Source organism: Microcebus murinus, chromosome 5 (assembly GCF_040939455.1).
Source record: "Microcebus murinus isolate Inina chromosome 5, M.murinus_Inina_mat1.0, whole genome shotgun sequence".
Lineage (NCBI taxonomy): Eukaryota > Metazoa > Chordata > Mammalia > Primates > Cheirogaleidae > Microcebus > Microcebus murinus.
The window spans coordinates 47,909,093-47,925,480 of NC_134108.1; the positions used below are offsets into that span (position 1 = coordinate 47,909,093).

At 38.1% G+C, this 16,388-nt stretch overlaps 1 protein-coding gene and 1 pseudogene across 2 annotated transcripts in view; both read right to left on the reverse strand.

Annotated features, from left to right (window-relative positions):
- Positions 1 to 16,388, reverse strand: part of SLC16A10 (solute carrier family 16 member 10) — a 117,812-nt gene that overhangs the window by 72,712 nt on the left and 28,712 nt on the right. The window lies entirely within an intron of this gene.
- LOC142871330 (uncharacterized) lies at positions 1,058 to 1,119 on the reverse strand (annotated as a pseudogene).

The following is a 16,388-nucleotide window of genomic DNA, read 5'->3' on the forward strand; positions in this document are numbered from 1 at the left end:
ATTGAGTCTTCCTCTCCATGAACATAGAATATCTCTTCATTTATTTGGTTCTTCTTTGATTTCTTTCATCAGTGTTTTGTAGTTTTCCTCACATAAGTCTTATATATATCTTTTGTTGGACTTATATCTAAGCATTTCATTTTGAGGGGTGGTAATTTAAATGGTATTATGTTTTTAATTTCAAATTTCACTGGATTATGCTGTTACATTTTTTTTTCTTTTAGTCTTTAGGTCATTACTGTGACTAGATCCTGTTACTAGAACACCAAAATATCTTGATTATAGTAATATGACTAGTGATTTTGCTGAAGGTAAATAATTTTATTGAATAATTATATAATTTATAAATATATCTAATTTACTTTATTGTTCATTCAAACATCACAGTCCTATCAAAGGAATACTAAGACATGTCAAATAATAAATTATGTCATCTTTTATATTTTGCTGACTTTCAATTATTTAATAGCATTTTCTATATGTAACTTTACATATTTTCTGATTTCTTTTATAAAGGTTTGTCAAGGTAGAAAACGTATTTTAAAAGTTTGTTTCCCCATAATATGCCGAAATAAAAAAAAAAAGTTTGTTTAGTAACTTTAAATATTAAATAATTAGACCTAATGTAGTAGGTCTCCACTGGAATACTTCCATAGACATAAGGCACGTAAGTAAGCACTTTAGAAGTAGGCATTGGGTTGGCAATGGGCTGGGTTGGCAATGTTCTATTTCTTTATAAAGCTGTTTATAATTATGCTTCAAACTATATAGGTATGTGTTTGCACTATTCTGTACATAGGTTATATTTCACAGTAAAAAGGGAAGGGGGAGGAAATGGAGAGGGAAAAGCAGCTTAGAAGGTCACAGTATGTGAGCCTGATGGATACTGTAAGTCAAAACTTAGTGTAAAGTATGGGTGAATTAGAGTCAGTATGCTCACTTTGTTTACACATGAATTCAGTTTTTGGAAGATTTGAGGCAAGCCAAGTAACTCTCCTGGATCTTTTCTCTCTGAGGCAACCAGGACCTTCTTTTTCCCCCCCCACCTCAGACAAGCCCACATCAGTTCACACATACACGTGAACACCCAATCATCACACTTAGGAACTACAAAAGGATTTGACTTTCTTATATACATGAACTCCAGTTCTGAAGAGCTAGAAAGGAATCAAGGGAAAAGTATATTCAAAGAGCACTCCAATAGCCAGGCACAGGGCAAAGTGCTTTGCACATACATATGTCATTAAATCCTCCCAGCAATCCCCCCAGACAGGGAGTACTAACTCCATTTTGTTGGTAGGAAAGCTGAGGTTCACAAACATTAAGTAATTCTCCAAAAGGCCACAGAGCTGGTTAGTGGTAGAGCTGGCTCAAGGCCCGTTTGCTGAAGATTCATTAATCAAATATACCAAATTTATTGCTTTATCAATGGTGGAGGAACAATTTAGGAATTGGTAAAAAAAAAAAAAAAAAATAGCAAACCACTCTGATGAATAAGACAATCAGGCTATGGGTTCAAATACCAGAAGCCAGTCTCAGTTTCTTGAATATCACATATCTCCCTTCCTGAAACACACTCCTGCCATCCTCACTACCTCATTTATTTATTCATTCCAACTTCAATATAACTTTTCTGATCTCTAAGATTTCTACAATGTTTATGTATTACCTTTATAAATAGAAAAAAGTATGTGGCTTACTTTATGCTTATATAACACTTATCATATGCCAGGTACTTTTAAAAGTGATTTATAAATATTAACTTATTTAATCCTCATAACAACCATGAGGACAGCATGATTAGTATATCCTTTTTTAAAATTATTTTTTACTTTATTTTATATTTTTTCCTTTTTCTTTTTAATTAGATGATAGTTGATTGGTTGTATATAGTATATCCTTTTTACCTCCTAAGAAAACCAAGGCACAGAGAGATTAAGAAACTTGCCCTAGTTAAGTAAATCAGCAAGGATTCAAAATCAGGCAAAGTTTAGATCAGGCTCTTAACCACTATACATTGCTGCCTGTCCACTGAAAAGTATTATCCTGGTGGGGAAAAGCTACTCTACTCTATTATCCTGGTAGATTCTAATAAAGCAGAGATGTGAAGGTGGGAGCATGGAAAATAGATGAATGTAACAGAGGTCTAAGGCTCAGGGTGGTGGGAGGGCATGTACTTGAAGAAATAGAGGTACCTGGTAAGCAGCAGCAGTAAAACTGAATGGCCTTTCTGCCTGGTAAGGCTACAGCATGTGATGCAGATGTAATGTCTACCAGGCAGCTCTGCACACACGCACAACAGGATGTCCAGTCCTGAGAGTACAACAATGATCATTCAACTGGAACTCCCCAAAAAGAGAACAGCTTGGGGAAAGATGCTTCTAAGCACTGGTTACATATAAACATGAAGGAAATGGCAACATGTCAAAGAACAGGTTCACTGAAGACCATCTCAACTACTTGAGTTTAACAGGAAGATCTCCTCCCCTGGAAACCTCACTGTGTTGACTCCACTAAGGTAGCATTTCATTTAGAAAACATTCCCACACCTACATATATGCTACAGTGCTAACATCTGTCTCACGTTTTTGTTATGATAAGAGCAGGGTTTGGGGGGAGAAAAAAAAATACACAAACCTAAATGTGATTAAAAAAAAAAAAAAAAGCAGGGCAGGGTCTTAGAGCATACAAAGAAGTGTTTAAAAGCAAACTACATATTCTAATATAATGATCATGTCTCATAACTAAATATTCCAGTTCATATCTCAAATGTAAGCTTTTTTAAAAGAAGCCTAATGGCTTAAATTTAATATAAAAATCTGATTTTGGAATTCTAGTTGTATAAATTACTTTCCCAGGATTTTGCTGTATAAAATGACCCCAATCATATCAAATACAATGTGCCAAAAAAAGTCACTTTAAACTTTACTTATTTTACAGAGGGAGAAAAAAGGAAAAAAACTGTCTCTATCAATTGTCCCAGGCCCTCTGCATTCAGGTTTAACAGGATCTCTACTTTGTACTGTTGCCTTTCACTCAAGTTATCTCTTATCACATCCAGAGGCTCATGAGAGAAAAAGCAATTTGGATGGGGTAGCTAATAGTAAAGATTCTGAATCTGGGATTTCCCCCTAAGGGTGTTTGGAGTTATTTCATGGAGATCTTTGAATATCATATGGCTAGTCTATAGTTATACAAATTTGATACTTAAAAACCACTTTGAGTTAAACTGAATTTAAATACAGAATAACAGCTTTATCACTATAATAGTATTTGTCAAATAGTTTGTTCTTCCACTGATAAAACTAGTTTTATAACCAATAACTATTAATATTAAACAAAGCCACTGAAAAGAACAAAATATTGATAATTCTAACAAATTATAATGCACTGCCTATTCACTAAAGCTTTAACTTCTATTAAAGTACCATAACAGGTAAAGATTGTTTTTCCTCTTTTCTAACACTGAACTCAACCAGCTTGTTAGTTTCACATCAGTTCCAAACCACTGTATTTTTCCATTCCCCCACCCCTCACTCAACCCCCAATTTTCTTGGAAGCCTGACAGACTGCCTGGAAAGATGAAGATTTTCCAAGGTCCAAACACACAGCTGCTCCTTCCAAGGCCAGCTCCCAAACTGACGTGGGCTGCCTGGAAGGCATCATCCCAATCAATTATTAATGCCACATAACCTTTTCATATTCCAATCTTTTCCTTTTCACTGGAGAGACTGACTACTTAACTTTAAAACCTGTTGTAACATAATGCTACATGAAAAATGAGTAGGTACTCTAATAATTATATAACTATATACAAATTATACATACATAGACATGAGAACTAGAAGTGAATGTGAAAAAAATAAACATTTGTTGGGGTTAAGATTTTTCTTAATTTACAAATTATTATTATTATAATTTGTACAATTAAAAAAATCACTAAAGAAGTAATAATCTTGATCTGTCACTGGTTAGCCCCCCTCTAAGGAGACAACACATCTTTTTCTGAGGAAACAGAGGTATTAGTTCTCTCCTCAATAAATAGCCTTTCTTATTGCATTTCCCTTCAAATAGTACACAGGTGGAACTCTTCAGAATAGAAAGGTTTAGAGTAAGGTGCTATAGGATTAACATCTCTTATTTCTTCTTCAAACCAACCAGTGTGTCTTGATCAACTAGTCTTCCTTCTCCAAAAGAAAAGAAAAGCACCACCCCTCACTTCTTATCAGACCACTAAATAACCAATAATTAATTATTAAAGATATGATTGTGAAGAAGCAATTAAGAGCAGAGTCTCTCATGTGAAGCTAGCGTGAGTTTGAACCCCAGCATCACTGAACTCCTGTGGGCCCTCAAACAGATTAATTAACTTCTCTGTGCCTCATTTTCCTCATTGGTAAAATAGAAAAGATAGTAGTAGAATAATGGAGGTAAAAAAGCTTGGAACTGGCACTTAGTAACCACTCAATAAATGTTTGCTACTGTAATAATTAAATATAACTATTATTTATAATGTCAATTGATCAAGTATAATAGCTAAACTGACAGAATTATTCAGAGGAAATGAAACCCTGAAAACTCAAGGGTATTACTGTCCCTTTTGGCCTCAGTGGAGAAGAGAAAAGCTGCTAACAGTCTAAGGCCGTACCACAAAGGTGGCAGCATCTGGGATTGTACTGCCTGGACACAGCTTGGTGAGTTGGGCAGATGTGGCCTAGCCCATGCTGGTTCACTCACATAATCTCAATGAGCCACAGTTCCAGTAGCTTCCCTCTCCATGCACAACAGGATCTTGCTTTTTCTTCACTCCCCCTACTTCTTAATCCCTATTTTGTGTCTGTTCAGAAATAGCCTCTTTACCTTTCTCCCCACTGTCTCTACCCTCCATGCCCCTTTAGACTATTAGAGGAAACAGATTCATTGACAGATAGCAAGAACCATAACATCATTTCAGAGATGACTGCTGCAAGAATACATGATAAATAACACCCAATGATCAGAATAGGAGTATACTAGCAGGAACACTGTGTAGTTCTAATTGCTGATCTAGTTGTATGACACACAAGACTCAATTACAGCAGAAAGACATGTTTCTTCTATACTTTCGTTCCCTTCGGAGCACCTGGCCTACCCAAAATAGGACACATCACTTCCTTGCTCAAAACCCCACACTTAGGAGAAATCCCAGCTCTTTACCCTGGTCTACAAGGCCTACATAATCCAGTCCCTCCGCCTCCCCACACCACACTGATAAAATGTGCTGCCCATGATCCTGCCTCTCAACTTTTGTGCTAGTTTCCTCCTGAGAGGCTATTTCCCCAAATCTGCACGTGGTTATGGTCACTCAAGTCTCAAACCAAATGCCACTTCCTGCAACAGGACTTCCCAACTAATAACACCCTTCTCAAGCACTGTCCCATTTTACTTTCCTCAAAGTTCTTGACACTCTGTTAAATTCTTATTGATTCATTTATCATTCTTACCACTAAAACATAAATTCCATTAGAGTAAGAATCCTATTTTGTTTGTCACTATATTCCTGATATCTAGCAGTGACTAGCACATAGAAGGCTCTCAATTTTTGTTGAGTTAAATAAATGAGTAATAACCTCTGAAATTTATTGAGTAATAACCTCTAATATTTATTGAGTGCCTACTATATATGCCCCACTGTTCTAAACATATTCTACCCATTATCTCATTGAAACCACCCAACAATCCTACAAGGTTCCCCATTTTACAGATTAGAAAACCAAAGCTTAGAGAGATTAAATTGCTGCAAGGTCACTCTAATAATTGATAAAGCTGGGATTCTGATCTTATTCATAATATATAATTCATATAAAAATATAAGAACTATTCTTAATGACAGTGCTATACTATGTACAAGTCAGATCTCTTGATTTGTAATAGGATAATAACCATTTCATCTCACGTGACAGGTTTATTGTGAGGGCAAATATACAAAAACAAATCGAAAAGTATAAAGTAATATGCAGATGTACTACAACATCCTAAAATAGTCATGGACTGCCTAACATGAACCTAACTAGTCAAAAAGAAATGTGGTAAGCAATACAATTCTTTAATCTCACATTTCATCTCTGGCACAACTGCCAGTAGTAGCATAAATCTGACACTCCTAGACATATTTCAACATAAAGCACTGCATGTTCTATACCCACCTATCCTTCAGCTGCAACTGTGTATGTACAAAGTACAGGAAGAAGTTAATCAAAGGATTAGTATCAAAAAGAGGAGCCATAAATACCAAGAAACTACTCCTGATGAAGTCAACCTCACCTTTACAACCAAATACCAGTCCGCCCACTGGCTCCTTATTCATCACATAGAAAAAAATGAGGTAATACCTAGCCTGGAACACTGTTTTGAACAGTCTTTGAAATCTTAATATTTCTTATTCCAGGACTTTAAAATAATTCCTATTGAATTAGTAAGTGGTTTCAGCTATAAATCTAAACACAGGGCACTACTGATTATAATTCTGACATTTATGACAAATATTACATACATACATATATATACCATAAAATATGCATGTGCCTGTGTTTGAACAAAGCCACTACTGATTCAAGGCTGGTACAGTGGCTCGCACCTGTAATCCCAGCTTTTTGGGAGCCCAGGAGTTCAAGGTTACAGTGTGCTATGATTAGGCCACTGCACTCCAGCCTGACTAACAAAGTGAGACCTTGTCTCTAAAAAATTTTAAAAAGCTACTACTGATTCAAAGTACTAATTGCTATATCTGTCTTCTCTAAGAATTTATAATGTAAATCAGTACATAACAGTGTTCAGTATCGAGCGGTAAAAGGAACTTGAGTTGAGTCCAAAAATCTAGGCTTGCGTCCTAGGTTTTCCAGATACCTGCTGTTTGATCTAGTCAAGCGGAGCCTCAGTTTCCTCAACTGTACAATAAGGATAATAGCAATTATAATACCATCCTACCTGTTGGCCAAGTTAGAATTAAGGATGTTAATTTAAGTAAAAATACACCAGAAGGTATAAAGCAGTAAACAGACTTTACATTTTTTTTATTGTGACTGACAGCAATTCTAATAGCAAATATACAACATAAATATTTGTTGATAATTTGGAAATAAAGAGAGTTGTAATAGATACTTATTTAACCACAGAAAAATCCCAAGAAATTACACAACCATATTCAGACTAGAAAAACTTAACAGAGGTGAAGGGATTTCAAGGGCAGTTGATGAGGTGTAGACAGGATAGCTTTTTGACTCATCAAATCAGATAGTTTTTCAATGAGTCTTAATCATATCTTACTTCAAAAATTTCACAAGGAGGTAAGTGATAACTACTCCATACCCATATACATTTATCAAAACATACTATTACATCATTTCTATACAGATTTACTCCAAACCACTCCCATTTATTAGATGAACTAATAAATTGTCTATAATATAATAACACTGTTTTTAAGGTTGAAATGTGAGCTTTAGTATGACTGGTTAGAGATGCAGAAAGATCTCTGGATTAAAATAAATCTCTGTAAATTTCACAGATCTATTGAGATGTCACTGAGGAATTTAGAAACAAAGACTAATTCAGGGTTAAGATAGATTTTATTAATAAAATTTAAGGTATTTTAATAAAATACTTTCCTAATTGTATTTCACCTTCCCATTATAGCTGTACTATGGTTAAAGTATGACTAACTTTAATGAATTGTGCCATTTAGACATCAGCACTTATGATTCAAAGTCTTACTAAACTAAAAATGAGGAAAATTTCCAGAGACTGTGCAATGAACTGAACTTAACTCTGACAGTTATTAATGAATGAAACTGTAGAGGTAGGAAGAACAAACAGTTGATAAGTAGAACTTAATAAACATTTGTTTTTCCTATAGAAAGTCTATAAAAACATTTTCTACTTTGTGTTTTTAGAGATTTATTTTTCCATCATACCAAAGATTACACTAAAAATTATTATTCTCTGCCATTCCCATTCAACCTAAGCCAGAATAAAGTTTTAAGAATTCAACAAAGAGGCCAGGCACGGTGGCTCACACCTATAATCCTAGCACCCTGGGAGGCTGAGGAGGGAGGACTGCTTAAGCTCAGCAGTTCGGGACCAGCCTGAGCAAGAGCGAGATCACATCTCTACTATTAAAAAATAGAAAGAAAATTAGCCAAACAACTAAAACAGAAAAAATTAGCCGCGCATGGTGGTGCATGCCTGTACTCTCAGCTACTTGGGAGGCTGAGGCAGAAGGATTGCTTAAGCCTAGGAGTTTGAGGTTGCTGTGAGCTAAACTGATGCCACAGCACTCTAGCTCAGGCTACAGAGTGAGACTCTGTGTCAAAAAAAAAAAAAAAAAAGAAAGAAAGAAAGAAAAATAAATAAAGAATTCAACAAAGAAAAATCACTCTATTAGGGAAAAATAAAAAGCTTTCATTAATGTACAGAAGTCCATTTCTTAGCGATAAACCGATGCCAAATAATTTTGTTCAAAATAAGCAGATAAATGGTCGTAACTAAACAAGAGTTGAAAGCATAGGGTCCTCTATATTTCTATGGCAAATCCCACTACCTAAAGTTTACTTACTTCTTGCCCATTACTAATCAAGAACCCTTTCATCTTATGTTGTATGACGAAATCATCCTGGATTTAGAGCAATTTTCCCTTAGTACCTCAGAGTGTTTCCTTTGCTCTTATTATTATTTTTTTTCCTTTTGGGACAGAGTCTCACTCTGTTGCCCAGGCTAGAGTGCTGTGGCATCAGCCTAGCTCACAGCAACCTCAAACTCCTGGGCTCAAGTGATCCTCCTACCTCAGCCTCATGAATAGCTGGGACTACAGGCAGGAGCCACCACATCCAGCTAATTTTTTCTAATTTCTTTCTATTTTTAGTTGCCTGGCTAATTTTTTTTTTCCTATTTTTAGTAGAGGCAGGGTCTCGCTCTTGCTCAAGCTGATCTCAAACTCCTGAGCTCAAATGATCCTCCCCCCCCTCAGCCTCCCAGAGTGCTAGGATTACAGGCGTGAGCCACCACACTCAGCCCTTGGTTTGCTCTTAATGCCGCCTCTCAACACCCCCTGGAGTAGCACTGGAACCCATGGCCTCTTTCCCACCTCTAGTTGACTTTCCTGCTCCTTGTGATCCAGGGCTGACTCTCAGCTCTGGGACTTCTTGAAGAATTTAGAAGAAAAAGAGAGGAGAGGATTATACTAGCATCTCCCTGCTGATAACATAATGCAAACTCTACTTCTCTTTTTAGCACTTTCTTCAGGAGGGCAATTAGGTTAGAAAGGATCCCTTGAGCTGAAGATCACAGAAGTCAGTATGAAGGAAGACAAAGACTCAAATGTAGCACCCCAGGGAAACCATCTCTGCCAAGGGGCTCAGATGCAGACTCCTACTGAACATCTTAGACCTACATTAAAAATATTTAGGAACTGTTACTGGTTATTAGTCTATCATAACACAAAAGAATCAGAAAAAAAATTACTGTCACCTCCTGGCTCAAGGGCTTGAAATAAAAAGTGAATAGCAACAAGTCTCAACCTGCAATCTCCCCCTGATTCAGTCCTCAATAACTAGACACTGAGGAAGTAGGCTAATACCAAAGACCCTTCTCCAGAGGGAGCCACAGTCTCACAGCTACACTGACATACCTAAGCATAGATGTGGATTACACAAGTACATAAATAATTGATCCAGTAAGCAATGAGAGGTTGAAAGGGAATGGATTCTTTTACGCTGTAGTAATCTGAAGAGACTTCCTTGCAAGCATTAAAACAGCCTGGGCTGTGGCCTTTACATTGGGATTATCAGGCACAGTTGCTCATGAGAGAATTACATTTGACAAGGGAGGCAAATGTAGGTAAAGAGAAGAAACAAAACTCCAAAAGTAAAGTTACTGTGGAACCAGGCAGAGATCAGCCTGACAGGATGGTGACAGGTGGGAGGAATGGGCTAGAGCTCAAAGAAGCGCCTGATGATAAAAACATACACAGTAAGTAATGAGATCCACATCACACTAGGCTCCAAGATCATGCTGAGCTTTTCAGAAGAAAGTTAATATGCAACATGTGAGTGAAAGGCAAGTGAAAATATTACACCATGAACAGGTAGGGCAATGTTTATTTTCCTAATGGAATGATTCTCAGTGATGAAGAACTGATAATAAATAAGATACCAACAGCAATATCTAGTGATTATGCTCAGCACCCCTCTGCCAAAAGACAGATGACAGGCTGCAGCTGAGGGTGAATGCCAACCACGCAGACAGCCTATAAAACAGAACCCACCAGTTCTCTCTGGGGAAGTAGGAAGCTGTGCTGGGCATGATAAGAATTTGATAAGAACTCAGTAACAAGAGCCCTTACCCATACCAGGTGCTAAGTCTGTAAGGAAGACCTGCACCTAGAGGATATCAACTGTGCTCTGGAAGCTTTAAATACAGTTCTTTAAAAGCCAGGGTTCCTCCTCAGCCAGCCCACAGTGCAGAAAGGGCATTAATGTGGGTCCAATAGGTATTAAAATTCCTCTTGTTTGGAAAATTACTGACCCAGCCTAGCCAAAATCTGAACTCCTTTCTGATGGACAGTTAGCATACTGGGTTCCATCTTTAAAAATCCCAAAACCTATCCCTCTTTGTTTCTGCAGTTGAGATGAGTTTCCAAGGAATGCCAAGAAGCAAACTAAAGCCAAGGTACAGTTAGGTCCAGGCTCAGGACACATGGTCACTTCTGTCAGCTGCCCACTAATGTGCCAGCATGCTGCCAGCCCAGGGTGAGGATGATCACCACCACTCCCCACAACACTGCCAGACACAGGCACTTGATCCCAACTCCTTCCAACCCTCCCTAACTCTGCTCCCAAGCCACAGCAGGAAGTGGAGGGTGACAGCAGAACATGGGCTCCCTCCACCATCATCCGACCCAGTTGTTGCCCCAGGTGGAGGGCAACAGTGAACATGGGATAGGGGGCTAGGAAGGGGAGGTAGGGAGGGGGGACTGAAACACAGTCACAATCATTTGTTTACATGTTGTATATGGCTGCTTTTGTACTATAAGAGCCGAGCACAGTAATTGCAAAAGAGACCATGCAGCGTACATCGAGATTTACTATATGGCCCTTTACAGAGAATATCTGCCAACTCTTATTACAGAGGATTAAAAAGAATAAGCCATCTACAGTGCTCTGATTGAGCCCCCCTCTAAAATATATAATCAGGCCGAGCGCCGTGGCTCATGCCTGTAATCCTAACACTCTGGGAGGCCAAGGTGGGCGGATTACTCAAGGTCAGGAGTTTAAAACCAGCCTGAGCAAGAGCAAGACCCTGTCTCTACTATAAATAGAAAGAAATTAATTGGCCAACTAATATATATATAGAAAAAATTACCGGGCATGGTGGCGCATGCCTGTAGTCCCAGCTTGGGAGGCTGAGGCAGTAGGATTGCTTGAGCCCAGGAATCTGAGGTTGCTGTGAGCTAGGCTGATGCCACAGCACTCACTCTAGCCTGGGCAACAAAGTGAGACTCTGTCTCAAAAAAAATAATAAAAATAAAAAAATAAAAAATAAAATAAAATATATAACATTAAAAAGCAACACTGAATATTTTTTTTTTTTTATTTTATTTATTTATTTTTTTTTTTTTGAGACAGAGTCTCGCTTTGTTGTCCAGGCTAGAGTGAGTGCCGTGGTGTCAGCCTAGCTCACAGCAACCTCAAACTCCTGGGCTCGAGCGATCCTTCTGCCTCAGCCTCCCGAGTAGCTGGGACTACAGGCATGAGCCACCATGCCCAGCTTGAATATTTATTACTTTTACCCTGCTCACTTCCAAATAGGATCTGAGGAGGCCTATTTTTATGTTAGCAATATTAAGTTCAAACCTCTTATCAGATCCTAGGCTGGTTTAGTCCTTCAGAAGATTATAAAGTCTGTTCAGAAGATGTGGCATAATGGTTGCCAAGGACAGATGACCCACTCAGTTCCCTGAACCTTGGCTTCTCTGATCTGTACTTGGCTTTACGCCAAGTCCCACCCCTGTCTTCTTCAACATTACACTCTCCAGTGATTGAGCATAGTTTTGGTCCTGTTTCTGGTTTCATTATTCTCATTCCTTGACTTTGTCTTCCCAGGGACCCTGCAGGATTTTCTGAATAAGCATAAACACATTTCCTTAATCAGAATTGAACTAGCTTCTCTGGTGGTGTGGGGGCAGGAAAAGAAAGTACAATTTAGTGCTGATACCTATTCTCAACTGCTTTGAGTCCTTCACAGCTTCCTTCCTAGTGGCCCATTGCTGCCACATACAACCTGGGATAATACATCTTATAGGTGCTAGACAGAATTAGAGTGAATGAATAAAAAGAAGTTTAAAGCTGCCACAACTTTCATGAAAATTATTAACCAGGTTATACTTTGTCTTTTACCATTTGTATTAGTTTCTTTTCTATTATAATTATATTTCCTAAAATTAGGATAGGTTGTCAACAAAAAGCACTGTAAGGCCAATGGCTCAAATAATAAAGCTTATAGATTGCTTGATATCTTGTAATATAGTAAAAAATTTATAACAAAGCTCATAAATAATTATTTTATGTTAAGGTAGCAATAAACATTTATTTTATTATTTATATTTTTAAATTATGTTGCCTATTCTTTCATGTCTATTGTAGTTCTTCTTTGGTGAATTGCCTGCTAATATCTTGTGCCTATTTTTGTTTTGGGGTGGTAGTCTTTGTAAAAACTCTGTAACTTAAAATGATAGTGACAACAAGTCCAATGTGCTACTCTTCCTGACAAAGCAGCCCCTAAAATGTCAATAATTTGGCTCTGCTCTCCCTTTCCCTCCTTTTCTCTCCTTGCAGTACAACAGAAAGGGCACTAGATTTGGAGTCCTAAGACACAGTCCACTGCTGGGTCCCTGGGACTTGTTTACTTACCTATAAAGTGAAGGAACTGCACTAATTGGTCAGCAAAGCCCCAGAGGTCTAAAATTCTTTCAGTCTATTAGTTTCTCAATTCTTTCCCCACTTAGCACCAGCTCCCATTCTACCTATGACAGCAAAATGGCAGCTGTGAGTTAATTACGGGATTTGTGGTAGTCATAATGAAGCAAAAATAAAAAACAAGAAGTATAAAGAAATAGTACCGCATGCCCTTAAAGGGTTCAGTTTCTATATAAATGATAAAATTAGTCATAATTCTACCTACTACCTAAGGGTTAGACTGGCTCTGTTGAAGATGTTAATGGCATTATTGCAAACAAATAGCTTCAAAGCAAATAATCAAATATTGACTAAAGTAGACACAGTCCAAAATTTTGGTTTATTTGGTAGTACAAAGGAATAAGCCAGTCACATTGGCTTTGATCCTCCCACTGCTTTTACCAATCCTCTTTAGTATTCCAACTTCCATGTAATTGTGCTAGGCCAACTTTCTCTTTCTTCTAAACATTAGTCCCCAACCTTTTGGTACCAGGGACCTGTGTCATGGAAGACAATTTTTTCATATATGGGGTAGGGGTAGGGGATAGGGGATGGTTTCAGGATGATTGAAGTGCATTACATTTATTATGCAGTCAGACCTCTCTGCTAATGATAATCTGTATTTGCAGCTGCTTCCCAGCACTAACATCACCACCTCAGCCCCACCTCAGATCAGGCATTAAATTTTCATAAGGAGCATGGAACCTAGATCCCTCGTATGTGCACTTTACAGTAGAGTTGAAGCTCCTATGGGAATCTAATGTGCTGCTGATCTGATAGGAGGTGGAGCTTATGCAGTGATGCAAGTGATGGGGAGTGCCTGTAAATACAGATGAAGCTCACTGGCCACTTACTTCCTGCTGTGTGGGAGTTCCTAACAGGCCACAGACTAGTACTGGTCTGTGGTCTGGGGTTTGGGACCTCCATTCTAAAGGACAAAATTAAATGTGTACACTGCGCTAAAGCTATTCTAGTTTAAAATGTTTTAGTCTTTTTTTTTCCTTTTTTAGGGGGGACAGAGTGTTGTTCTGTTGCCCAGGCTGGAATTCAGTAGTCCTGATCATAGATCACTGCAGCCTAAATTCCTAATCAATCCTCCTGCCTCAGCCTCCTGAGTAACTGGAACTATAGGTGTGCCACACCCAGCTAACTTTTTCTTTTTTTTGAGACAGAGTCTCATTCTGTTACCCAGACTAGAGTGCCATGGCGTCAGCCTAGCTCACAGTAACCTCAAACTCCTGGGCTCAAGCAATCCTACTACCTCAGCCTCCCAAGTAGCTGGGACTACAGGCATGTGCCACTATGCCTGGCTAGTTTTTTCTATATATTTTTCAGTTGTCCAGCTATTTTTCTTTCTATTTTTAGTAGAGACAGGGTCTCTCTCTTGCTCAGGCTGTTCTAGAACTCCTGACCTTGAGTGATCCTCCCGCCTCGGCCTCCCAGAGTGCTAGGATTACAGGTGTGAACCACCATACCGGCCCCTTTTGCTTATTTTTTGTAGAGATAGGGTCTCGCTATGTTGCCCAGGCTGGTCTTAAACTCCTGGCCTCAAGTGATCCTCCCACCTTGGCTTCCCAAAATGCTAGGATTACAGGCATGAGCCACCACACCCAGCCACTTTTGTCTTCAAAAGGGCTACTGTTTTATTTTCCAGTATTCCCCAACCTACCGTCTGCCATTTTATTAAAGAGAAATTCAAAGTTCTCTGAAAAAGATCTGTCTGCCCAAAAAAATAAGTGCAAAAATTTTTACAAATAGTAGAGGAAAGAAATCCACTCAAAATTCTATCATCCTGGTCATGCTGGAAACTCAGACTTGTGGGGGGAGAAGGGGAAAGGGCATCTATTGAAACCTTAAAATCTGTACCCCCATAATATGCCAAAATAAAAAAAAAGATTATAAAAAAAATTCTACCATCCTACTAGAACCGTTTTTTCATTTTTCCATATTCCCTTACCTCTCTTCACATGCACACACATTTTTAGAGTTATAGTCATGTAGTACATCCTACTCTTTCAGCACCAAGCTTTTCCATGTTGCTTCACAGCAACCATTTTCATTTACAGTTGCACCTTAGTCCATAAAATAGATCATCAGCATATATTTAACCATTTCAGTATTGGGGAGCATTTAAGTTAACTCCAAAATTTTGTTTTTTTACAGTAATGGTACAGTGAACCTCTTCATGCATTTAACTTTTTCATTCTTATGACTCATTAGGCAAGATCCTAGGGAGTGAGATTCTGCGTCAGGTGATATAACTGTATTTGGCATTTTTTAAATAGATCTTGCCAAATTTATTTAAATCTAACAGCAAGGATTATTAAACATCTAAGTGTGATACTAAAAAAATATGACAGGATATAGGAAATATTCCTTTTTCATGGTTTTGGAGGTGAGGGGTCCCTACAAATAGTATGATAAAACAAACATCCCTTCAGTCCCTTGATTTCTCATTGTTTATTTCTCACATAATAAGCAAACACTATGACAGCCCTTTCATCTGCTGACAGAAGGGCAAAACTGTAGATATTTTTTTTAGGTTTCAGTTAAGGGATTAAAAAAAAGTTTGTTAGCTTCATGACTATTTTAAGTGTCTGTTTATCAGATTTCTAGGCATGATACTGCTGAGTTTTGCTCAACTTGTACAATAATTTTTTTATAAGGTATGACTCGACCCTCTCTAGATACCGTATGTCTGAGAAAGAAAGAATAAGGGAGCAACCAGAAGACTGGCTTCAAAGAAATAATGAACACATGTCTTACTGCTTTTTAACAGCAAGAAATAGTGCCAGCTAACCTTTTTTTCATTCTGTGACATCTTTATCATTAAAAACTTTTCCCTTGGCCGGAAGCAGTGGCTCACGCCTGTAATCCTAGCTCTCTGGGAGGCCGAGGCGGGTGGATTGCTCGAGGTCAGGAGTTCGAACCAGCCTGAGCAAGAGCGAGACCTGTCTCTACTATAAATAGAAAGAAATTAATTGACCAACTAATATATATAGAAAAAATTGGCCAGGCATGGTGGCGCATGCCCGTAGTTCCAGCTACTTGGGAGGCTGAGGCAAGAGGATCCCTTGAGCCCAGGAGTTTGAGGTTGCTGTGAGCTAGGCTGACGCCATAGCACTCACTCTAGCCTGGGCAACAAAGTGAGATTCTGTCTCAAAAAAAAAAAAAAAAAGAAAAGAAAAACTTTTCCCTTGTTTTATCATTACTAAGATAATACATGATACTTGTACATCTTTTAATTCATACATAAAAATGGAGATGTTTCAGTCAGCATTTTTTCAGGAAAAAAAAAATGGAGATGTAAAAAGCAATCTGGTTCCCCTTTCCACCAAAATCAAAAACAAACAAACACACTACTATGAAATAGGAAAAAGTCTAGAAGAACATATAATC